This window comes from Oryx dammah, unplaced genomic scaffold (genome assembly GCF_014754425.2).
Source record: "Oryx dammah isolate SB20612 unplaced genomic scaffold, SCBI_Odam_1.1 HiC_scaffold_23, whole genome shotgun sequence".
NCBI classification, from domain to species: Eukaryota; Metazoa; Chordata; class Mammalia; order Artiodactyla; family Bovidae; genus Oryx; species Oryx dammah.
In genome coordinates this window covers 17,159,233-17,183,889 of record NW_024070207.1, presented here as the reverse complement: position 1 = coordinate 17,183,889, position 24,657 = coordinate 17,159,233, and the positions used below count along the sequence as shown (strand labels likewise).

The window sequence follows — 24,657 nt, the reverse complement described above, 5'->3', positions numbered from 1 at the left end:
CCCTATTTTATAGGTGAGGAAACAGGGGTTCATACAGGTTAACTTGCCTAAAATCTCACAAATAGCAATTGGTTGAGCCAGACTTGCCCTCAAGCTAGCTGACTCCAGTGCTATTAGCTAATAAGCTCTACTGATGCAATTACAAAGGGCTGGGGAGCTGGAATTTGTGTCTCTCCTTAAGGGGTTCTCCACCTCAGCTACAAATTGAAATCATCTGGAAAAAAATCAGAACAGAACACTGATGGCCCCTCAGGTGTGGGGGTGAGTGTTCACTGGGAAGATTCATGTTTGTTTTTTTTTAATCTTGATAAGAGGTACCTGCATTTGTCAAAACTCATCAAATGGTACATTTACAATCTGTACATTTCACTGAATGAAACAAATATTGAACTCTAATTAATTATATGCTTACAGAAGTATTTAAGGGTGAAGTGTCTACAGCCTATTTTGAAACATATCCAGAAATAAGATGGGTTGATAGAGGGACAGGTATATGTTAAAACAATATAGCAAATGCTGATTATAGGATCTAGGAGACACAGACTATTATGTATTTGAATATGTTCATAATAAAATGTTGGAAAAATAAATTAGAATCACTTGGGGAGCTTTTTAAAAATGCTGATGAATAGGATCCCCTCAGTTTCAGAAGTAAGTTAGTCTGGAGTAGGGAGCCCAGGTGTAGGTTTTAAAAAAAAACTCTCAAGGTGAATCTCAAGGGCCTTTAAAACAAACAGTGTGCTCTGGACTCTCAAAGCCAACTCACAGTAAGTGTCCCTGGGTTCAAAACTGAAAGCGTCCTGATAACGTCAGTCAGTGATAGCCCATCCCTCCTTCTCTCTTGTATATCTCCACTCTGTACCCTCTACCCCTAACTTCAAATATTTCCTCTAACTGAAAGCAGCACTGGGAAGAACTGTAATGAAGAGCATCAGGTAAATTTTAGGTAGAAGCCACCTTCCTCTCCCATGCACTCCCATCCACTAGATCGTAGCCCCAGGCTCTGCCCTGATGCAGAGAGCTAACTCATTGTAAAAGATCTTGATACTGGGAAAGACTGAGGGCAGAAGGAGAAGGGGACGACAGAGGATGAGATGGTTGGATGGCGTCATCGACTTGATGGACATGAGTTTGAGAAGCTCTGGGAGTTGGGGATGGACAGAGGAGCCTGGCAAGCTACAGTCCATGGGGTCGCAAAGAGTCAGACATAACTGAGCAACTGAACAGCAACAACAAGGCCTCTACTTTGCAGCTGCTGGAGAGGCAGACACTCAACTTCTGGCTAAGTGGTAGACCAGACACTTAGAGCTGAACACAGGTTGTGGATCATAGAAAAGTGAGCCCAAAGTTGCTTGGATTTTAGCTCTTGTCTTGCCGCCTCTTACTTTTAGGAGCTGGTGGGGGATTGTGTTATCAACAAGCATCATTTAGGTCTCTTCTAGAGGAGCAGGAGCAGAAACCCCAGGATCCCAGAGTTTCAGCCTGTGGGCTTTCCTAAGTGCACTGAGCATATATTTGCTGCCAACCCTACATAGAATTTCTCTCTCTCTCTCTTTCTCTCTGTGTCTCACCTCCCCTTTCTTTCCCTTTCTGTCACCTCCCCACTCTCTCCCTTCCCCCTGTTCAAGTTTCATGGATCTATAATGGCTTTTATGTGGGAAGGAACTCATGTTGTAAATGACCCATACGTTAAAGTCACATAAAAATATTTCCTTCTGCAATCAATGTGCCAGGGGTCACAGGCTGCTGATTCAGCTGAGAAGCAGTGAACCAGGTCATTTTATCATTGATGTAACTCAAAGATGGGATTATTATCTCCCCTGAATATGAAAGGCAGTTCTGCCAGGAGAAGCAAAGACTCTTTAATTAGACTGACATATGGCCAAAGAAGCATTGTGTGAAATTTGTGTTAGGCTATAGTGGAATCATTTGGGGAACCAGTGTAGTCACCAGTAGTTTGGAGGGAAATGAAATTAGCCATATGCTAGATCAAGTCAAAACGGCTACTCCTGGAGTCTCTAAAATAATCTAGGTAGGTGTAATGTTCTAATAGCTAAACCTACCACTTTGGCCTGGCCAGAAACAAAGTTGAGTAGAGAAATAAATTTGCTTTTAATGGCTTCTCTCTACTTCCAAGCACTATGCACCCTGTTAACATTCCTGGCAACCCAAATTCGTCCAATGCCTTGGACCTGCCCTACTCCACAACTATACTCAGGGCCAGCGTTTCTGAAAGTTGGTAGACACTCCACCCATGATGCATGATATATTTATGTGTTTCCTAGATAAGCATTTCAAATTCTAATAGCTATATTTGGCTTTAGATGTACTAGAAAAAATGGCACATCTGTCCTATTATTTCATCACTATTACTATTTAGGATGAGGCTAATTTCTATGGACAAAAAATAGTTTTTTAAAAAGTGTATGTGGAGATGGAAAAAATTCTGAAGGTTATACTTGAATGACTGAAAATTAATAAAGCATGCTATAGACCAGTGGTTTTCGATCTGAGGTGATCTATTCCCCCCTCTCCACCCAACAATGGGATATTTGGCAATGTCTGGAGATAGTTTTGTTTGTCACAACGGGGTGGGAGGGGTGCTACTGGCATACAGTAGGTATAGGGATACTTATAAACTCTCTAATGCATAGGACAGTTCCCCCACCCCCTGCAAGAAATAATTATCTGGTCTCAAACGTTAGTAGTGCTAAGGCTGAAAAACTCTGCTATAGACCCATGCTTCTCAGAAGTGCCTATGAGTCAAATAGGAATCTTGTGAAAGTGCAGCTTTTGATTCGGGAAGTCTGAGGTGAGGTCTGAGATTCTGCACTTCTGAAAAACCGTTGGCTGTTAGAACAACAGAGGAAAGTATCTACTGGGGCAGAACACTGTCACGAACCTCTTTACGGTCAGAAAAAGGAATGCCCTTTGGCATCTTTTTATGTGAATGGGTATCATTAAACTGGATGCATCTTCCCAAAATATACTTCTTACCCCTTGGATGGCAGCAGGATCACTTAAAATGTTTCTTGTTAGAAATCTTTGGAGCAGGGTGAGTGTGTATGTGGTGGGCGTCTGGGGGGCACGTTACCTGTTCCTTTGTCAGAAAGGAAGCTTTGTGGTAAAGGATTGAAGACCCAGGACCTACGAGAAGAAACTGGGCCAAAGAGGGGGATCCTCCAGCTGTGCTGGCTTGAGCTGTCAGGGTACCTCTTCCCACTACCTTTGACTCTTGGAAATGGGTGCGATTTGACATGTGCCAACCATAGGGCCACCACTGTGCCACATGCTTCCTTTCGTGGACCTGCCACACACCAGAAGGTACCCCTTTGGTAGTCATTCCCTTGGATAATACAGGTTTTCTAAAAGTTCTTGTTAAAATATATGGAACTAGTCTACAGAAAGAATAGATTGGTTGCCTAGGGCTGGGGAAGTTGGAGGGATTTTGAGAGTGACTGCTAGTAGGTACAAGGTTTCTTTTGTTTGGTTTTAACTATTTTTATCATTTATTTTTTTGGCTGCACTGGGTCTTAGTTGTGGCATGCAGGATCTTCAATCTTCTTTGTGGCATGCAAACTCTTAGTTGCAGCATGTAGGATCTAGTTCCCTGACTAGGGATTGAACCTGGGCTCCCTGCATTAGGAGTGTAGAGTTTTAGCCACTGAACCACTAGGGAAATCCCTAAGGTTTCTTTTTGGAGTGATGGAAGTATCCTAAAGTTGATTGTGGTCATGGTTGCACAGCTTTGTGACTATGTTATACCCACTGAATTGTATACTTTAGATGGGTAATTGTATAGCATGTGAATTATCTCTCGATAAAGCTGTTATAAAAATACATAAATATATGAATTACATTAGGAGATACAGATTAAGAGATAACCAGGGAAACCTTAGTGGACTTCCCCGGTGGCTCAGACGGTAAAAGGGTCTGCCTACAATGTGGGAGACCCGGGTTTGATCCCTGGGTTGGGAATATCCTCCTGGAGAAGGAAATGGCAACCCACTCCAGTACTCTTGCCTGGAAAATCCCATGGACGAATGGAGGAGCCTGGTAGGCTACAGTCCATGGAGTCGCAGAGAGTCGGACACAACTGAGCGACTTCACTTTCACTTTTCACTTTCAAGGGAACCTTGGAGAACCTCATGTAAGGGAGAAAAGATGGTTCCATCCACAGGGATGGAAACATGGAAACAAGAGATACAGGGTAGTAATTGGGATTCTTCAATTTTCAATTCTCCATAAACTCATATCTACTCTCTTGAATCCAGTTGCCAGTAACCCCAACTATTATCAATGTGTTCCAACATTAGACTGATAGGAGCCAGGAAATATTCAAATGTAGTAAACAAAAAGAGTCAGGTCCCCTAAGATAAAATAATCATGGCATAATTAATAAAGCGTAAGGTTTGGCACTACCCTGTGGTTCTGGAAAGTCTTTAAATTCAGTCAGGCCACTTGGACCATTGTTGTTTTCCACAGAGAGCTGCAAGACCTGAGGCCTAAGAAAAATGGATATTTTTTTCATTGATATGGAGACTATGGTTTTGGAAGAGGCAAAGTTAAAACCACACTTATCTAATATAGCCTGGTGGCTAAAGGTTCCAAAACCACAGAGGGAGAACCCCTGTCTCTCCACATGTGGCTTTCCATGAACCCACTGTAATTTTAATACTTTGGCATGTCACAGATGAAGAATAAATGGCAGGGTCACTTCAATAAATGACTTCAATAAATGTGTTTGAGAAAACAGAAATGACAGGGCGTGGAACCTAGATCCCCTATTCCTACGGCTGAGCTCATGCGAGTTGAACACGGAAGTATCAATAGTATGGTTTTGAATGTAATGAAGAGCTCTCTCACCCTCCAACTTATGTCTTGGAAATGCCTTGGAAGGAAAAATAATGTATTTAGCTATTTAGCAAGATTATGTTTACATCTTGCTGTAAATAAAGGGTCTTAGGAGTAGGGCGGGATGGCTTGTTCAACTCAGGAAAAGAATGGCTGTCCTAGGAAAGGAATGACAACTAGGAGTTGGGGGTTGACAAAACAAATTGGTCTTTTTCTCAGTTTTGCTCTAAGCTTCCCCTGATTACTGTGACCAGTAATTCTTGGACTTGGAAATATAAATTGAGAAGGGGTCTATTCCTGGGACCCAGTATTGTAAACCTGCTGCCAGCAGCCACTGAGTAATCTACTACACGGCACATTGTTATTTGTAACTCCCTTAGGCCCCATTAGTGCAAGAGAAACCTAGGACAAAGGAAAGACTACAAGAAGACAAAGGAAATAGGCATTCAGTACAGTTACTAAATATGTATTTCACAGCAAGGAATTATCTCTATTGGACTCCAACTGGAGGCAGTCCAGCATTTGGCCTGCAACTGACCCTGGGTACAATAAAACCCCAAATTTCAAGAAAGCATTGAGGAAACTCCCCTGATTGAACTCATCTCACTCTGTAGAAGACAGTGGGTTATTTACAAGGCGTATCCTGCCACGTTCCCTTTCCTGCTACGGGGATATTTTATCATCTCTCCAGATTTCACACCAGGGTCAGTCTCACTTGGCTCTGTTTCCTTTGTGTCTGCAGATCTCAAATTGTCAGGGAACATCTTGTCAGGAAAAGGCCAGATGGGCAGACAGGGAAGTGATCCAGCCCCTGAGGAAATAAAGTGCTCAACCTGTCTGCACTCCCTTCGGGCACCGGAGAGAGGGGCCAGACAGACAGGGACACAAGAGGAGGTTCCTCCAACTTCACTCAGAGCTGCAGAAACCTGCGCCACATGAGCACTTTTGGAGTGTAGGGAGCAGGAAATTCCAATTTCCATGTTGTGAGCTAACAGGATGAAATCTGATACCACCCTCCCTATGCTCTGGAAATGAACTCGGTCCTCTCTTTGAATTGGGGTCTCGGAGCCACAGAACCTCATAATGCAATTTTCACTCCCCAGGCCCTTGTAAGAGGCAAAGTGAAATACTGGTGATACATGGTCTAATTAAGGGCTCAAACTGAAGGGAGCTCTCACTAGATTTACATTTTGATTCCTGAGAGATGTTTTTTTCTGGCGATCACGTGGCAAACAGATTTTAGACAAAAGCAATTCAGAGTCATTTTGGCATCCTTAATGCCTAGCAATGTTTGATACGTGGTGCTTAGTAAATGTGTCTTTATAGAGTAAGCCTGACTTCTGGCATTAACCTCTCCTTATCGATTTGGAATATAAGCACAGATGCCATCCCTTCCATGGTCTCTGAATTGATTATGCCCTGGGGGCCTGGAAAATATCTAAATAAAACAGACAGGAAGAGTCAAGCATTGTTAGCCAGGGAACCATGCTTCTGATTGTTCTGAGAGCTGATTCTGGGGTAAAATCTAGTTGGCTTCCTCTTCTCAGCCTTGGCCCTTAGCCCAGTGGTTTTGACCCACAGCTGTGTCTCTGGACTGATTACTTTCTACAGTCTTATTGGGTTTCCTGATTGCTCTCCCTGTTCCCTGTCCCATGAGCTGAACATTAGTCCACAGATGTCAGGGGAAGAGACTTGGCTTTTACTGTCTAATTGCTTTAGTGGTGATAAGTCAGAGTACAGTTCTGGGTTAAGGAGTCCCAAGTCAACTTACCTAGAAAAGGAGCAGTCAGAGAGCAAGGTCAAGTTCTAAAGGCCAGGGTTGAAATCCACAGGCCAGGGAGCTGAGAACAGAATAGAGACAACTCACTGGATTTAAGTTTGGAAACGTAGGATAGGTTATGAAGATTCATTTCATGACATTATGCTAATGATGTATTCAATCAATGGTTCTCAACCCAGGGACAATTTTGCTAGGGGCCATTTAATAATGTCTAGACATATTTTTGATTGTCACAACTGTGGGAGTGCTGCTATCATTTAGTGGATAGTGGTTGAGGATGCTGCTAGACATCCTACAATACACAAGACAGCCCTGCACAGCAGAAAATTATCCAACTCAGAAGACTGTACTAGAAGCACAAGATACAGATTATAGATCACAACTATATGAAATATTAAAAAGATACTGGATCGCTTATCAGTCTTTTGAATAAGATCAAGAGTAGTATCTGCTCTTATCAGTTTAATACCTGATACGTCCTCTATCTGAGGACAGTATATTAAATGGATTTTTGGAGCAGGGAGTTGGAATAGGAGCTTGCTCCATCCACTCCAAGCATCGGCCTGGTATTTCAGTACTTCCAGGAATGGTGCATCCTCTCCGGGGACAAAACTGCCAGTCTGAATGAAAGTGCTGTTCTAAACTCGCAGGCAACTGGATTTTTGAAGTTCTGACACTCAAGTCTGAACTATCAGGGTCAGTCTCATCAGGCTCCATCCTCATTTCTCATGCCTCACACTCATCTCTTCTCTGTTGTCCAAGTTTCTCCCATATCTCCTGGAAAAAAAAAAAAGATACTACACATCATAGTTATCATAGGGGAGTGTTTAGGTGGCAGGATAATGCACATTTTTTTCTTTTCTCTGGTCTGTAAATTCTCTAACATAACTATGTTGCTTTTAAATTTTAAATTGATTTTTAATTACATAAATAATATCTGGACACATTGTGCTTGTAAAATATTATGGTATTACAGATAAAACTGTGAAGATGCCTTTGACCAATCTGGTTTCTTCCACCTCAGACCCCTTCCTAGAGATCACCAGTTTTGTGGCTACAACTTTTCAGAGCTTTATCTATACTTTTATACATATATTATGTGTAACTACGGAAATATATCTACTGTGTCATTGGTTTTTACAGATTCATAGTATTCTATAGTTTATCCATTTCCCTACTAAATAACATTTAGTTTGCTTCCAGTCTGGGGTTATTATGACAAATGCTGCATTGTACATGCTTCCTTGAACATGCTTGCCAGGGTTTCAGAAAGGGTATAAAAATTGCTGGGTTATGGAAAAAACACACATTTAAAATTTTATCAGTTACAAGCAATTGCCTTTCAGAGAGCCAACAAATTTAATTTCCTGAAAACCTCACTAACACTTGATATTTTTGGGGTTTAAACCTGAATGAAACTTTTGGCCAACCCAACAGTTTGTTTTTCATGTTTGCCAGTCAGACAGTTGAGAAATAGTGTAATTCTTTTGTTTTAGTTTTAATTTGCATTTCCCTGATTACTGCTGAGATGGAGCATCTTCCTCATGTATTTGTTGAATCTATCATATATTCTCCTCAGTGATGTTCACATCCCTTGCTCACTTGTATAAGACCTTTCCAATAGTTTTTTTAAAAAACAGAAGAGAGCAGGATCAAGTTGCACAAAAACACAGAAATCAGTCTACCGAGTGTCTTGTCTGTCCTTTCTCCCTAACACAGATCCTGAATCCCACCCAGACCAAAATGACCCCTTTTTGCCATTACTGAGAACTCAAGAACATAGCTATATTAGGAAACAAATTAGGAAAGCCCATTCTCACCCCAGTTCTTGTTTCCGTGGACTGTGAGCCTTTGCTATGCCAGCATCTTGACACTGAATAGCCAGCAGGTACTGCCAGTCAGATTCGCTCCAGTCAAATACAAATCTGATATGTGATGAAGCATAAAGGAGCATGAAAGGCAGCGTGTGAACTGAATGTTATCTGCTGCCCGTGCAAATGGCAATTAGGACCATTAAATTTCAGTTAATCTTCATTAAGAACATCTGTTATCTAGCCCACATGAGAAAACCAAAGATGGGGTTGGGTGATTGTGACTACTCCCAATAAGTAGTGTATCAACGAGTTTCCTGCCCACCCTCAGGCATAAACTGAAAGAGATGTGGCAAAGAAAAGCAGGAAAAGTATAACATCTGATATATACTGACTAAGGAATAAAATTAGATGTACAGCATCTTCAAAACTCTTGAGTATTATTTGAAACCAGAGTGCTTGTAAGCTATGGCCCTTGTGGCGAAGAAGATGAATGATTAGTCCTAGTGAATTTCAAGATCACCAAATGGGGGTTCCAGAGTCTCAGCCAAAACTGGCTCTTGAGTGGTCCTCTCTGCTCTTTTGGTTGCTCTATCCCATACGCCCTCCTACTCTGTCCACTGGGATCCTGATCTGTGCCAGGGGACTGTGAATACAAACCATTTCAAATCACCACTCCCAACATGTTGCTTGACTGCCATCCTTCTGTCTCACATGTACATGACATCTTCTGCCTTATCAGTCTCCCAATTGGCTTGTATCTGTGATGGAGCAGATGTTCTCACCATTTCCAAAGAGGTATTAGGGGAAGGGGAAGGACTTCTGCACCTTTGTCTGAGTTTAGGCAGGTTAAGTTCTTCCTTACCATCAACTACTGTGGCGATGGTCTTCTTTTCTAAGTCAGTGGCAGGGGATGGGGGAGTCAGATAAGAAGGTAGATAGGTAGACAAGTAGTGTAAATTATATTCCTTTGTATAGGCGTCATGTGGCTCACCTTGATAGCCTTACCACAGTTGTAATTTTCCATTTGTTTGGGTGGCCATTTGATCAATATGTTTGCCCTACCAGCATGTAAGTAACATGAGTGCCCAAACCCATGTCTGTTTTTGTTCATCAGTGTACCCCTGGCACTTGGCATGGCATCTACCACATAGGTGCTAAAGATAATTTTTTTAACTTAAAAAGCCAAAAAGTTGTGATTCAGATGTTTTTAAAATGAAGAAAAGCCAAGTATTCAGGCAGGAGTATATGAAGAGGCAGGGGCTTCCCTGGTGGCCCAGACAGTAAAGAATCCGCCTGCAAAGTGGGAGACCTGGGTTTGATCCCTGAGTCAGGAAGACCCCCCCCCCGCCCCCGGAGAAGGGAATAGCTACCCAGTCCAGTATTCTTGCCTGGGAAATCCCATGGACAAAGGAGCCTGGTGGGCTACAATCCATGGGGTCACAAAAAGTCAGAGATGACTGAGGGACTAAGCATGCACACACATGTGGGAAGAGGCATTTTTCAAAGGTAGGGCATCTTACCATCTCTCTACTCTCATCCCAGGGAGACATTTCACCCTGTGAGTCTGCCTTTGTATAACGCTGTCCCTTGCCACAGTCTGGAGAAGGAAATGGCAACTCACTCCAGTACTCTTGCCTGGAAAATCCCATGGATGGAGGAGCCTAGTAGGCGACAGTCCATGAGGTTGCAAAGAGTTGGACATGACCGAGCAACTTCATTTCACTCACTTCATACTTTATCACTGGAGAAGGAAATGGCAATCCACTCCAGTATTCTTGCCTGGAAAATCCCTTGGACAGAGGAGCCTGGAGGGCTGTGGTCCATGGGGTCTCAGAGAATCGGACACAACTGATGTGACCAAGCATGTACACACTTGCCACAGTCATCCCCTAACTTGTCAATAGTGCTTTCATCTAGGAAGGTTGTGAGTGATCTTGAATGAAGCCTACCTTTGATAGTTTACTATTTTCCTGTGATCTCAATGCCACTGTCTTCTCCACAACAAATGCTCATTAGCAGGCACAAGCCTATCTTGCTCCTTGAGGCCTAAGGGTAAAATTGTGCCTGCAAGTTGTATAGCTGAGATGGCCAGTGGAGGTAGGGACTGAATACCCCAGGGAACTATATTTACATTAAAATTGAAGCAAGGACATACCAGTACATTTCTTGTATCATAATTGCTCCTAAAATCTGCCAAAATATCACTCAGTGTCTCTCAAAGAGAATTGACTTAGAAGGAGAAAGGGATGAAAGGTAATGCAGATGCTGGAAATGGAACAAAGATGGCATTTTGAACAAACTTTGACTCAAACTTTGATTCTAGAGAATTCTTATGAAGTAGTGATGCTTTCTCCACCTCTTCTCAACCATTCCATTTTACCTCTTCAAACCCTGCTCTTTTCCCACAATCCTTTTCTTGACCTCTTATCTATTACTGTGAATTCTTACAAGGCCTTTCTTATGTTTCTGTCCCATTGACTGAAAAAAGAAGATTCTAACTGAATCCCTAGCCTTTCCCATATGACCCAGGATCCTGATACAGAAATGAAGAGCAAGCTGAAATCATGAATGTTTTTACCACAGCACCTCCACGGTTGCTACTAACTGGAATACCTCTGTTTCATAAAACCCAGAGATTTCCAGGGAGACCATTGCTAATCCCTTAAACTCAAGACGTAGATAAAGCAGTTGGCTTGGTTATCACTAATTTCATTTTCATGCTCATGTTTGGCATCATTCACTGAGGGACAAAAACAAGTCAGATATGATAAGGGTAAACCCTGGATTAGCATTGTGTATTGTAGCTGTAAATTTTGCTGTAAATGAAAGGTACAAATGATTTGAAATCAGTTATAGAGGAAACAAGAAGCTACAAATGAACCTTTGATGGAAAATAACTTGTTTATTTCCTTAGCTGGGTATTTGGGATTGGTTTATGTTTAACATTTTATAAGGAGATAGTTCCCAATGGACCTGAAGATTGGATTTATAATAACAGTTTAAGAGCTTAGCTGAAATTTATAAAACCAAACTTCAAAAAGTATAGAAATGAAAGCAAGAGTTTGAAGTCTAGCAATTTTAAAGATACTGACAATTTCCCCTCTTAGAAGCATGAAACTTTTTAGGGCCAAAGATTTGACTCATCACCCAGTTTCATTTTCCATGCAAAATGAAACCTCTTCTTATTGTAAGTTATCTTTTAAACTTTGAACATCTCCCAAGCAAGAAACTCATTGCTTTTCATTGTCTAAAAAAAACACACATAATATGTTAGCTCATTATCATTTCTGGATGATTGAAGCAACCCAAAAGCATAAATAGAATTTTGTATTTATTTATGTATTTTTTTTTGTAGAAAATGAAATTAAAATATTTTAATTTTGGCAAAATCAAATTTATTATTGTTTCTATTTTATGGCTACTGTGTTTTGGGTCTTACTGAAGAAGGCCTTCTTTACCCAAAGATGATAAAAAGTATTCTTCTATATTTTCTTCAAACATTTTTTTTCTTTTATGTTCATCTTTTTTGCATATTTTTGGTGTAAGCTGGAAGGAAGGGTCTACCTTTTTTCAAATAGGCAACTCTCAATCAAATTTATGAAATAATTACTTGTTTCTTTATTGACAAGAAATTTCATCTTAACTATCAATTCATCTATAAGTTCCATTTATGGACTAATTTCTCTGTTCCTGCCCTAATATTACCCTATTTCAAATAGTATAGTCTATTTTGATATCTGATATTGTAAGTCCCCACTTCTTGGGAGTTCCCCCCCAGTATCATTTGCTATCCTTGTACATTTTATCTTCTATATGAACTTTAGAATTGGTTTGTCAATTTTCATAAATGTTCTATTGAGACTTTTATTTGCATTGCTTTGAATTTTATATCTATATTTAGGGAGATTTGCAATGTTTAAAACCTATTTTTAAATGAAAATCTCTTATTTTATTCAATAAAGACTTTATAGTTTTATACTTACCCAAGTAAGTCCAATGCATTTCTGAAATTTATTCTTTGTTGTTGTTCTGTTACTAATTAGGTGATAGCATCCAACCATGTCATCCTCTGATATCAAGGTATCTTATAATTTTGCTTGCTTTTGTGAGTGGAATGCTTTTATTATAACTGTTTATAAATGACTATTCTTGGAGTCCAGAAAACTATTATTTTTGTAAATTGATCTTGTTTGTGGCCACCTTGCTGAACTCTCATTCTGGAGCAAATGGTTTTTTAGTTAATTTTCTGAGTAGACAATCATACAGTATGAAAACAGTGATAATTTTTTCTCTTATTTTGCAAAATTTATTCCTCATTTTCTACTCTTATTGTAATCTCATTACTTTGTAAAGCTACATGTTTAAAAGTTGCTTCTTATAAATCGAAATCTCTTCTGAAATTTTTTTGTCCAATAGTTCCAGTTCAATTTTTTAGAACTAAACAGAATAAGATAATTCCTTCTTCTATAGGATAACCACCCAAATATTTGAGTATGTTTATCATACTCTCTACATCTTCAGTTTTCCAAGATAAGCAACTCAATTATTTTCAATATATATACCTTTCCCATCCTGAGTCATCTTTTCTTAATTGCACTCCATTTTGTAAATGTCCCTCTTAAAGCATAATGTCCAAACTGGAAGAGAGTTCAGATATTGTCTGACCCTTGAAGAACATAGAGAAGCTATACATTGCAATGTTAAAGCTAAATGCTTTATTTATTTATTTGCAATGGAATCCTTTTATAAATGAAGTCTTAGCCAGAACCCTAATCCTTAAAACAGCTAACTGAAGTTTCTCTTTGGTGAAATGAAAGGAGGGTGAGAGGTTATAGAACCTTTATCATTTCAACTTCCTTCTTGTTTCCCAAGTAGCCACCCAAAGGAGAATCCTGAGAGTCTGAAGAACATTTGAAACCATGAATTGAGTCCACCTTCCTCAGAGACGATGCAGACTAGAGAAGAGAAATGACTCACTAAGGCCACACAGTTACTTAGCAAAACTGATAGAACTAAACTTTAGGTCTCTTAACTTCCATTCCATAGATCTTTTAATGATGTCATACTATTCCTCACTATTAGCCATCCCCCACTTTAATGACTCATATTAACCTTAAGATCAACTAAAATCCTAGGGCCACTGTTAATATCCAGTTTGTTCCATCTTATACTGTTGAATTTGGAGATTTAAACGTGGAACTTTATTAAATGTCTTAAATATACTCTCTCCTAGAACTCAAAAGAGTGTTAGAAATCCTTTGTTTTGGTCCATCAGTCCTTCATTTAAACTTTTTTCTAAATCTTGATTCTGTCATCCAACATCAATCTCTTTTGGCAAGGCCCTTGAAATAAGACTATAACTTGTACCGATATTCAACTCCCAGTTCTTCAATTTACCAACAAATATATAACCAAGACTTAACTTCAAAAACTTCAGACTCACATTTTATTTTTGTGGCATTTCTCCTCCCTTACCTGGAGAAATCCTATTCATCTATTGAGACCCACTTCAATTGCTACCTCCTCTGTGAAGTGTTGGGGCTTACCAGGTGGCTCAGCACTAAAGAATCTGCCCGCAATGCAAGAGACACAGGAGATGTGGGTTCGATCCCTGGGTGGGGAAGATCCCCTGGAGGAGGAAATAGCAACCCACTTACAGTATTCTTGCCGGGAAAATCCCATGGACAGAGGAGCCTCATGGGCTACAGTCCATGGGGTCATGAAGAGTTGACACAACTGAGGGGCTGAGCACTGTGAAATGTTACTATGTCCGAATTCCTCATCCTTTAAGCAATATTGACAGGCCCCATTTCTATATAGTATAATTGTATTAAATAACATTCTTCCTCTGCTATTTTATGAATTCCTTCAGATCCTATATATTCTTTGCATCCCCAGGACCTGAGCCTGGGTCAGCAGGTGGACTGTGGTGGCTATCTACTGAGGAAGACTGTAAGGTTGGGTAGGAACTCAGTGCAAGAGTGTTGTGAGGCATGAGCCATGAGCTCAGGAGGCAATGTTTTGCCAACCCTGGCCCAGGGCATAGTTAGTACTCAAGTATGTTTTTAAATGTATTTTTGCATCCACACCCTGAGATGCCTACTTTATCAAAAGAAAAGTAAAGTGGGCATAGCTTGTGTCAACCCCTGTTTGTGTCTACTATCATAATTTCTCTTGAGTATTCACAAATAATATTCTAATAACCCTTTTAAGATATTTTTTTTTCTGGGTACCAACATCAAGTTAATTATTGGTTTGTATTTTCTGAGATATACTTCTTGCCCTTTTCAAAAAGTAGGACAACATTTTCTCGTCTTTAGTCTTCTGGCGCCTCTTCCATTTTCCAAGAACTTTCCAGGTGGTGGTGACTCATTTGGAGAAAATGGCCCTTTTCACTCGGACCTTTCAACAGCATTGTTTGTAATGGTCAGGGGCCATGACTAGGAGAGCTGTTTCTTGGAAAATGTCTATTTGAATTGGGCAAATCAGAGGCTGAAGTCAGGATGGCCAATAAATGTGTTATTGACAGAGGCCTGGCCTAGAAAGACAGCCAAGTCTAGGGAGGCAGTTTTCTCTGAACCTTGGCCCAGCAAGCATTTCAGATGGCTCTTCCTGTCTCTCTTCCCTTCCCCTTCTCTTGGCTCCATGTTCTTCTCTTGCTCTAGTTTGTCTCCTCTGAGCTGAATTTGGATGGCTAAAGTGTAACCTCAGCACAAAAATGAGCAGAAAAATGCACATCTGCCCTTGAGTTCCAGATGAGGACCTAGGTCAGTGACTGTTAGTGACAGAGAAAATAAACAAAACAGTTGCAAGAAATTGCAGATATTAGGTTAATAATAGACACACTTCAGCTGTATATATGTGAAAAAGAATATCAGCTATGTAGATACACACAAAAAGTACGGTAAAATGATGATTCATTAGAATACTAAAAGCAACAGATTTTTTCTGAACCTACCATGTGTCCAGTCCTGTGCTAGACACTGAGAGGAGACAAGGAAATGATCTTAAAGATGTTGCAGTAATTTTGTAAAATCTTCTAAGTCTTCCCTCGTAGCTCAGTTGGTAAAGAATCTGCCTGCAATGCAGGAGACCTGGGTTTGATTCAGAAAGACCCCACGGAGAAGGAAATGGCAACGCACTCCAGTATTCTTGCCTGGAGAATCTCAAGGACAGAGGATCCTAGTGGGAGCCTGGTCCATGGCATTGCAAGAGTCGGATACGACTTAGGGACTAAACCGCCACATTAATAAGACAGTGGCAAATAGCCAAAATCTGATGTTCAGGCTTTTTTTTTTTTAAGAAGCCTTTTCTTGAACAAGATTGGAACCAAAATGTAAGTGAATTTTTAAAAAGGCTAACCTTCAATGACCGGAAAATGAAATTCATCTAAACTCTCTGTTCCAGCTATGAATTAGTTAAATGACCCTTGATCTGTGTACACACAAAGAAAACGACATTGCTGTGACTGCAACTTGTCTCCCCACCCAGCACTGCAATTGCTTTGCAGAAGCCGCAGCACATCTGATTTTTATTGGGACTGGGAAATCTTATCATGCAGGTTCAGCCCAGCTCAGGTTCTTGTCCCTGTCAGTGTGAATCTTACTACTTATTTGGTCAGAGGTACAGTGAGAAGTGGGCCTTCAGCCCTCTAAGGGGCTGTGCCCTGTTGCTATAAACCATTGAAAGCCCAATTCCTGATCCCAGCAGCTCATGCAAGGGACAAATGTAAACAGGAGCTGCTTTGCTCTCAGTGGAAAGGTTTGAGTTGATCTCCTTCCAGACGATCACACGGGCTGCCATTTTATACAGTCTATTTCTGTCTTCCTGTACACATCCCTCAATTTGCATTCCTGCTTAAACTTGCCACTAGTCCTGCCTCTCTGTGTGGGAGGTGGAATGGATTTGAAGAAGGGAAAAGAAAAGCCTTTTTGTGAGGAGGGGGAGAATACAGGACTTTCACCGGCTGTTCCTCCTGGATATCTTGAGAGAAGCATTTTGTCTCCTGGCTTCCTTGAGGGTTGTCATAGAAGCACTCATTTAGCATGGGTATAAGCCTTACTTCTTTATGCATTTGACTTTTGGCTGAGTTTGAACCAATTTGGCTCATTAAAAAAATGGTGATTTGTGTAATGGGAAGGTGAATGGCAAGAAGAAGGTGGAAACAACTTTAAAGATGGTTTACATGAAGAGAGTGTTTCAAGGGACCATCAAAAGCCCTCAAATATCTTTCAGCAGATTTTAAGGAGTATGAATTGTCTACTATTAGAGCTTTATTCCTGAGGGTTCAGTTATGGTCCTCTCTAGGCGTTACCTCCAAGGCTGGGTGGGATGCACTATTAAGCTATGAACACTCTAGCATGATTTAGCTTATCAGAAATTTGCAGGCAACTGATCCTTTCCCAGCAACTAGTTGGCGTTCCTTGCCAGTACATTTGACTTGGATGATGTCCCCCATTCTTAAGGGAACTAATTTAATTGTATAAATTCGCAATCTTAACAGACTCAAAAAGCAATTGGTTTGAGTAAAAACTTGGAATGGCTATGCAGTTTAAATGCTTGTATAAACAAGGTCCAAAAGTCAATTTTTCAGGCCATTAAATGTAGGTCAGATGCAAGAAGAAAACTAAATTGTGACAGAAGGGACTTAACCCAAAAATGTCTACCAGACTAGCACCTCCTTGAGGATGGGAGCTGTGTCTGTTGCTTTCTGTATCCCTGACAGTTACCATGGTGGCTGCCTTCTCACAAGCATTCAGTGAGTGCTATTCAGGAAGTAAACACAGTCAGAACAAAGAACAATTTTTTTGATGGAAGAGTTGATTCTGGAATGTATTGCCAAATAATTTTGGGGAGTCCTGTATTGCAGAGATTTTATGAAAGAAGGTAGTTACTACTATGTACAGAATGTGAAAGTAAAGTGCTCTGTGTTTCCCTGAGTCAATAAATTATTTTCTTCACAAAAAAAGGGCAGAGAAAGACAATGGATTTTCCTTCTAGTTCTTGAGTGCTATGAAATAGGGTGAAGATAGTTCGTATCAGGTGTCTCTTTTTGTCTGTCTCTCTCTGTTTTTTGTTTCTTTGCCAAAACCTAATTTACTTTACCAGCTTTTCTTTTTTTTAAATTTTCTTTTTATTAAACTATAGTTGATTTACCATGTTGTGTTAAATTTTGCCAACTTTTCTTGGCCCCCCCTTATTTCCCCTTAGGTCACACAGCTTTTGCAAAATAATGATAATAATTTGCATTCATATAGCATTAGTGCTTTTCAAGGCATTTTCATACACACTTCCTCTTTTTGTTCTGAATTTGGGGAAAAACCCATTATGAAGCAGTCAAAGTAGTATTAGTTCCATTTTTCAGATGAGGAATCCGTGGTATAGAGTATTTAAGTGATGGTCATGATCACATTGCAATGTGTGACTGAACCAGAACTAGAAGTAAATCCCTTGGTGCAATATCACCCCGAGTCTCAAAATTCAGGAATGGAGGTTTGTTAGGAAAACAACAGATAGTGCTACTGTCTTCATGGTTATAATCCTCATACTTTTTATATTGTTTCAAATTCCTTCTTTATACTCCTTTCTAGGCCTATGAGCCTGACATTTGAGAAATTGCCAAATCAGACATTATAGCAACTGTAAGGTATCAATTTATCCTCAGCTTTTTTCCCTTCAAATATGAAGTGCACACTTAAATACATTTCAAACAACATTGGGTAGGACATCTTTCTGTCTCTGCTTAAGCCAGCTGACACAGAAGTCTTCTGAAATGTATTGCCCCAGAGTACATCTTCTCTTTCTCGTACAGCTTTCTTTGACAGTTATGGCAAGAGGACTCCTTCCTGGAGTTGGCAACTTTCTCACACAGATTCAAGAGGCAGCAGGTCTAGTGTAATTACCAGTCCAAACCCTATTTGGTGTCCCAGAATGGAATGAGTAAGGCAGTGTTGTACTGGAACCATGGATGAAGCTGGACCTCAGAGCCTGTGAAGGATGCCAGGACTAGAAGAGCCAAGAACTTTGCAAAAACCAGAGGTCTAGGCAGGCTGTGAGTCATTAACCGCCCCCCCCCAAAAAAAAACAGTTAGGAACTAGGAAATAAGCTTCTTACTGGGGTTAAAGCAAGGCCAAGTGTCAAAAACGCTAAACAGCAATGAACAATGGTAACAACAAAAATACCACCCTAGAAAATGAGATAAATTTGGCTTTCACCCAGAAGCCTGCTAAAATTGAACTGATTTTAGGGAGTGGCCAGCCTGAGATCCATAGGTGGAAGTAAGGAAGCCATCTTTACAGGTGGGGAGTGGAGAGTGTGGTGGTCACAGCAAAGGTGCTACCTTGACTGTCAAGAAATGTCCTAGAGTATGGTTTCTCAACCCTGCTACTATTGACATGTTTGGTGCAGGGATAGTTCTTCTGTTGTGTGGAGTTGTTCTGGGCATTGCTGGATATTTAGCAGCATCTCTGACCTCTACCCACTAGATGTCAGTAGCATCCATCAACCTGTCACAACCAAAAATGTCTCCAGATAATGTCCAATGTTCCTTGGGGAGTTAGGAGATAAAATGGCCCTTGGTTGAGAACCACTGCTCTCGAAGCTATGGATTGTGAAAGCTTTTTGGTCTGAAGCCTTCTAGGGTCCACAGACTTCTAAATTATCTTCAGAGCAGGAAATCTAAGGTAGCAGGTATAAGGATCTGTTGGGAAGTTAATCCCAACACATGTTCTTTCACATCCAGTGCCAGGCTCATCTCTCCCATTAGGCACTATTGCAGTTCCTAAGAATATTGAGCCCTCAGAATTTTCTTAAAATCCTACTTAATTGCAAACTGAAGGGTAGATTTCCTCATGGTTTTCATTCCTGGTTTACATGCAAATTGGGACAAATGTGAAAATACTTTTTGCAAATGAGTTCTAAAAAACATGTTAAGTTCCTGTATTCATTTTGCCTTGAACTTAATTTCTTCATTTCCATTTCTTTTTACTTTCATTCAACCATATCATTTACAGTGGAAGTATATAACTGATGAGGTGGAACACCCAGAGGCTAGGAATAAAGGAGAGAGGCTAGAGAACTTTGACTGGGGTCATTTGGTAAGAACTAGGTCTAAGAACCTCTGTTCTGGGAAATACTTGCAAAGAATATTGTACCCGCTTCTCTGTCTTCCAACTCAGCCTCCTTTCTTACCACCTTTTAAAAAAAAAAAAGAGTAAGGAAGAAGTCTATGCACTCTTTTTCCTCATTTTTGCTCATGTGGTGGATTTTCATGTCTGTCAGAAGTAAGAATCTTCTGAAGGCCTGTCAGAACAGTTTTGTGGACAGGGTATAGTGGAAATGACCTTAGACCAGGAGTCCAAACCTAGGTTCTAGTCTCTTTCCCTCTTTATAGATATTTGATCTTACAAATCACCTTACCTTGGCTGAACCTCAGTTTCCTCACATGTAAAATAGAACTACCCGTTTGCCTCCATGGTAACTATATGGTTCCGAAGAGACAATGGGATGGAAAGCAGTATGAAACATGGAAGAGCTTTTACAAATACAAAATTATATTAGTATTATCACTTAATTATAGTTCACACATCTTCAGTTATCCTTCCCCAAGTGTCACAGTGCCCACCAGATAGATGTCATAGTCAAGGCTATAATAACAGTTCTTTTCTCTTGCCTGCAGCAGCAGACCTATTCTCTAGGCCTTCCTCTCCAGATCTGCTCTCTACTTTCTACCCTATTCCACCCTGCTGTGTCTGTGCCCTGGGAGGCTGCCCCATATCAACAGGCTCCCTTGTCTCCAAAATTCCAGTTGTGTTTGGTCAATGGGAAACATTGGCAAGGAGGAGAGCAGTGAGGTTAGGCTGTTTATTCCCTGGTACCCTGCCAGCAAGGGTGCTGGTCATCCCTTCATTGAAGGTCACAGCTCCTATCAGGAAGCTCTCTTTGTATAATTGTCATGTTCTCTCCTGGGTTCTGGTATCTATTACTTCTCCTCTATCTTTCAGCTCTAAGGGTGGTAATGGATCCCATTATTACTAGTCCTGAGATACTTCAGCATGTCCTATGGTTTCTTTATACCCTGCCCATACTTTTGTAATCCGTTGCCTTTATTAAACTCTACTCTATCTACTCTGAGTATGTCATGTGTTTGTTTGTTTGTTTTTACTAATATCCTGACTGATATACCCACCAAACTCTTTCTTTACTTCTCCCCTGACTTTTTATTGTAGTAAAATATATACTTATAAAGGATTGAACATTATAGAAGAAAATGCAGTAGGTTTCTGGTTGTTAGTATTCTGTGCAGCTGTGTGGAGAGTTAGCTCCTAAGTCACCACCTCTGAGCATCTATAATCAAGCTATCTGTTCCCTACCAATTGCACCATGCATTCTCTTTGTCTTATCCACAACCAACTACAGAGGAACATTTAGAGGCCACAACTCTCGTGCCTACACTCTCCCACAAAGTTTGTATCCTTGCTAAATTCCAGCATCCTGGGAGGCAACTGTCTGATGCTTACTCCAGACTATGGTTTGCTGTAAATCAGCTTGCACCCCTTTGCTTCCCTTGGACTATGTTTGCAGAGAATGAGCTTATATCCTTTTGCTTCCCTTGGACTGGAGTCTCAGGAAGCCTGGGAAGGGGGGTACAGTTAAGCCTCTGGGATTCCATGACAGCTGCCAGCATTCTGGCCCTGATGTCTCTGCTTATTAACCGTGTCCAACCTGGAATGTTTTGTAGACTGTCAGAGCTAGAAGATACCTCAGAAATCAACTAGTCCAGAGGTTCTAAACTTAAGGTCTATAGATTGGCCACAAGGAAATCCTTAAACTCCCTACATTATGTGCAAAATTAGCTATTTCTGTACACACATGCATTTTTCTGGGAGGAAAATTCATAGTTTTAATCAAATTCTCAAAAAGGCTTGTAACAGAAAAGAAACATAGACCACAAATGGCTCTAGAACAGTATGCTCACCTTATAGGAGAAGAAACTGAGGCCCAGAGAGATAGCAGCTTATTGGAGATTTCAAGTTAAGCCTAAGCTTTAACCTTAGAACCAAGGTGGAGATTACGTATGGCTCAGGAAACTCAAACAGGGACTCTGTATCAACCTAGAGGGGTGGGATGGGAAGGGAGATGATGGGAGGGAGGTTCAAAAGGGAGGGGATTATATGTATACCTATGGCTGATTCATGTTGCAGTTTGACAAAAAACAGCAAAATTCTGTAAAACAATTATCCTTCAATAAAAAAATAAATTAAAAAAAAACGCAAACCCTTCTTTCCTCTACTTAATTCCAAAGCCATATTCCCATTCTACTTTGTGCCCAGTAGACACCAGATAACTGTTAACATGCAACTGATAATTGCAGTGGGCCCTATAAGTACACTTGCTTCTCTTAATTGACCCTACTGAACAGAATCTGGTGCTGTGTGGGGCTCAGGGCCAACCTGAGAGCTTAGTGGTGCCAAGGGATCAGGCAGGGTTTTTCCATCCCAGTTCCCTCTGATGAATGGAGTTCTGTCTCGTCCCTGTTTCTCAGAGCCAACTTGTCCCCAGGGCCCTGTGGAGGGGCAGGTGTCGGTCTTGGGCATGGACTCAGAAGCCCAACTCCAGAGCCTCTGCAGCTGTTCTCATCCCTGTGAGGCCCCAAGTGGGAGCTGACACAGAGACTCTTGGAAAATGGCAAAGAAAAGCTAAGGGAAAAACACCCTTTAGCACTGAGGGGTTGCCAGGCTTCCAGGGGATCTGGCACAGCCTTGCTCAGGTTATTAAATCACACTAGCGCCTGGTAAAACAGAGGATAAAGTCTTATTCCCTTCCCATGTCCTCTCCTATGGCTCTCCTTCTCAGGTCACATGTCTTTTTCATACTATCCAGGATCCCCTACTGTATTTCCTTACCTCTGTCTCCCCATGTAGGAAATGAATACCTTTGCCGTCTAGCTTAGATACCCAGTGTAGCAGAATAAAAGCAATCTGGAGTTCTAGTATCAGCTCTGTAACTAACTAGCAATGTGATCTTGTACAAGTTGCTTAATCCTGATGGGCTTTCATGCTTCATTAATAAAACATGAGGCTGATGAACCAAATGAAGTAATGGAGGTGATATCACTTGACAAATGCAATATACCAAAAGATGTGTGGGGTCATTATGACCTCTCACCACTCAAAGAAAAATTATTTTCAAAGTTGAAAAGAATAACCCTGAGGCCTAATAGCCCAGCAGAGATCTGGCTGCCTAGATTTCAGCCTAACTGGGTTTTCCGGGGGGAAATTCTAGAATGAAGTGGGATGAAAAGTCACCATTGGCTTTGAGTCCAAGACCAGTGGAAGGAGTCAGTTGACAGAAGTGTGATTTATTCCTAGAGTTTCACATGATACTTTACTTCCTAGACACCTGTGAGAAGAGCTTCTAAGGACTAGTCACTCTTCACCAGGAAAAGAAGAGAGATCCAAACAGATCTGGTGCTGGAGGATAAGAGGGAGTCAACCTTAATATGACTTGCCATAAGAGTAGTTAAACTAGCTTGCAGAGAATTTCCAGAGGGTGGCGCAAGATAGTGGGAAGAGACTATCAATCCCTCCCTGCACAATCAGCCAGTCCACACTGTTTCCTAAGGTGTGCTGTGCTTTGCTCAGTCATGTCCCACTCTTTGCGACCCCATGGGCTGTAGCCCACCAGGCTCCTCTGCCCATGGGATATCCCAGGCAAGAGTACTGGAGTGGGTTGCCATGCCCTCCTCCAAGGGAGCTTCCTGATCCAGGGATCGAACTCAAGCCTCCCATGTCTCCTGCATTGGCAGGTGGATTCTTTACCACTGAGCCACCAAGGCCACCCTAAGGTACCACAAGGCAAATCATGGTCAGTGCCTTCAAGAACTTTTCAAATATCTTTCAGGGAACTCGTCTCAATACTCTGTAATGACTTATATGGGAGAAGAATCTAAAAAAAAAAAAAAAAAGAGTGGATCCCTGTATATGTATAACTAACTCACTTTGCTATCCAGCTGAAACTAACACAACACTGTAAATCAATTATACTTCAATAATTTTTTAAATGAAAAAAATATGCATGAATAAAACTTCTTGAAAAAAAGAAAAGAAATGCATGCTTTGATGGTTGAAAGGGAGAGAAAAGGTAAAACCCATAGGGTAACTAAGGTGCTTAAAGAAATGGTCTTTAGTCGGGGAGGGCATTGACATTGTGTTTCTTAATGCATATAATTAGAACACAAATAGATCTAGAATTTAGTAAACAAGTCAATCTTTTATCTCTTACGATGTTCTCTAATAAGTGGTGCTAATGGTCACTAGTAGTCTAGAATCACCTTATTATACTCTAATATCCTTAATTATGACACTGCTTTAATTATCATGGTTCTTAGACTTTTCCTACTCTTGTTATTACAAGATATTACAACAATATTTTTTAAAATAATTGACATTTTAAACAGTGGAGATACAACAGTGAACAAGACAGATGAGACTCTACTCACTTAGATCTTATATTGTGATGCTGGTGGTGGTGGTTCTCTTAGACTGGTAGATAAGGAAGACTTCACAATTGAATAGGTGAAATTTGACTTCTGCTTCTGCAATATGGCAGACTAAGTATTCCAAAAATCTTCCTGCTACAACTAAATCCTGGATAAATTATAGAAAAATTTTTCTTTACATTTCTCTCTTTTTGACAGCTTTATTGATATATAATCTATATAATATACAACTCATCATCTAAAGTAAATTCAATAGTTTTTGTATATATATGATTAATGTTTTTAATTCTGGTAAAATGTATATTATAAAAATTTATCATGTAACCACTTCATATGTACAGTTTAGTGGCATTAGTTATATTCACAGTGTTGTTCAATCATCACTACTACCTAGTTCAAGAATTTTTTTCATCACCCAAATAGAAACTCTATTACCTTTAAGCAATAACTCCCCAATCCCCTTTCTCCTAACCTGTAGTAACCTCCAATCTATTTTGTGTCTCAATGATATTGTCTTTTCTATATATATCACCTAAGTAGAATTAAATATAATATTTGTCCTTTTGTGTCTAGTTTATTTCATTTAGCATAATGTTTGCAAAGTCCAATCTACATGCATCAAAACTGCCTTTTTTTGTGGCTGAATTGTATGAGTACATCAATACAGTACAACTCTATTGTATATATATGCCACATTTTGTTTATACAT

General features: G+C 40.4%; 1 protein-coding gene and 1 non-coding gene across 2 annotated transcripts in view; both read left to right on the top strand.

The window, feature by feature from the left end:
• Positions 1–24,657, top strand: part of DCX (doublecortin) — a 115,208-nt gene that overhangs the window by 45,961 nt on the left and 44,590 nt on the right. The window lies entirely within an intron of this gene.
• Positions 7,044–7,234, top strand: LOC120882712. The gene has a single exon (XR_005725571.1). It is a non-coding gene; the product is annotated as a U2 spliceosomal RNA (small nuclear RNA).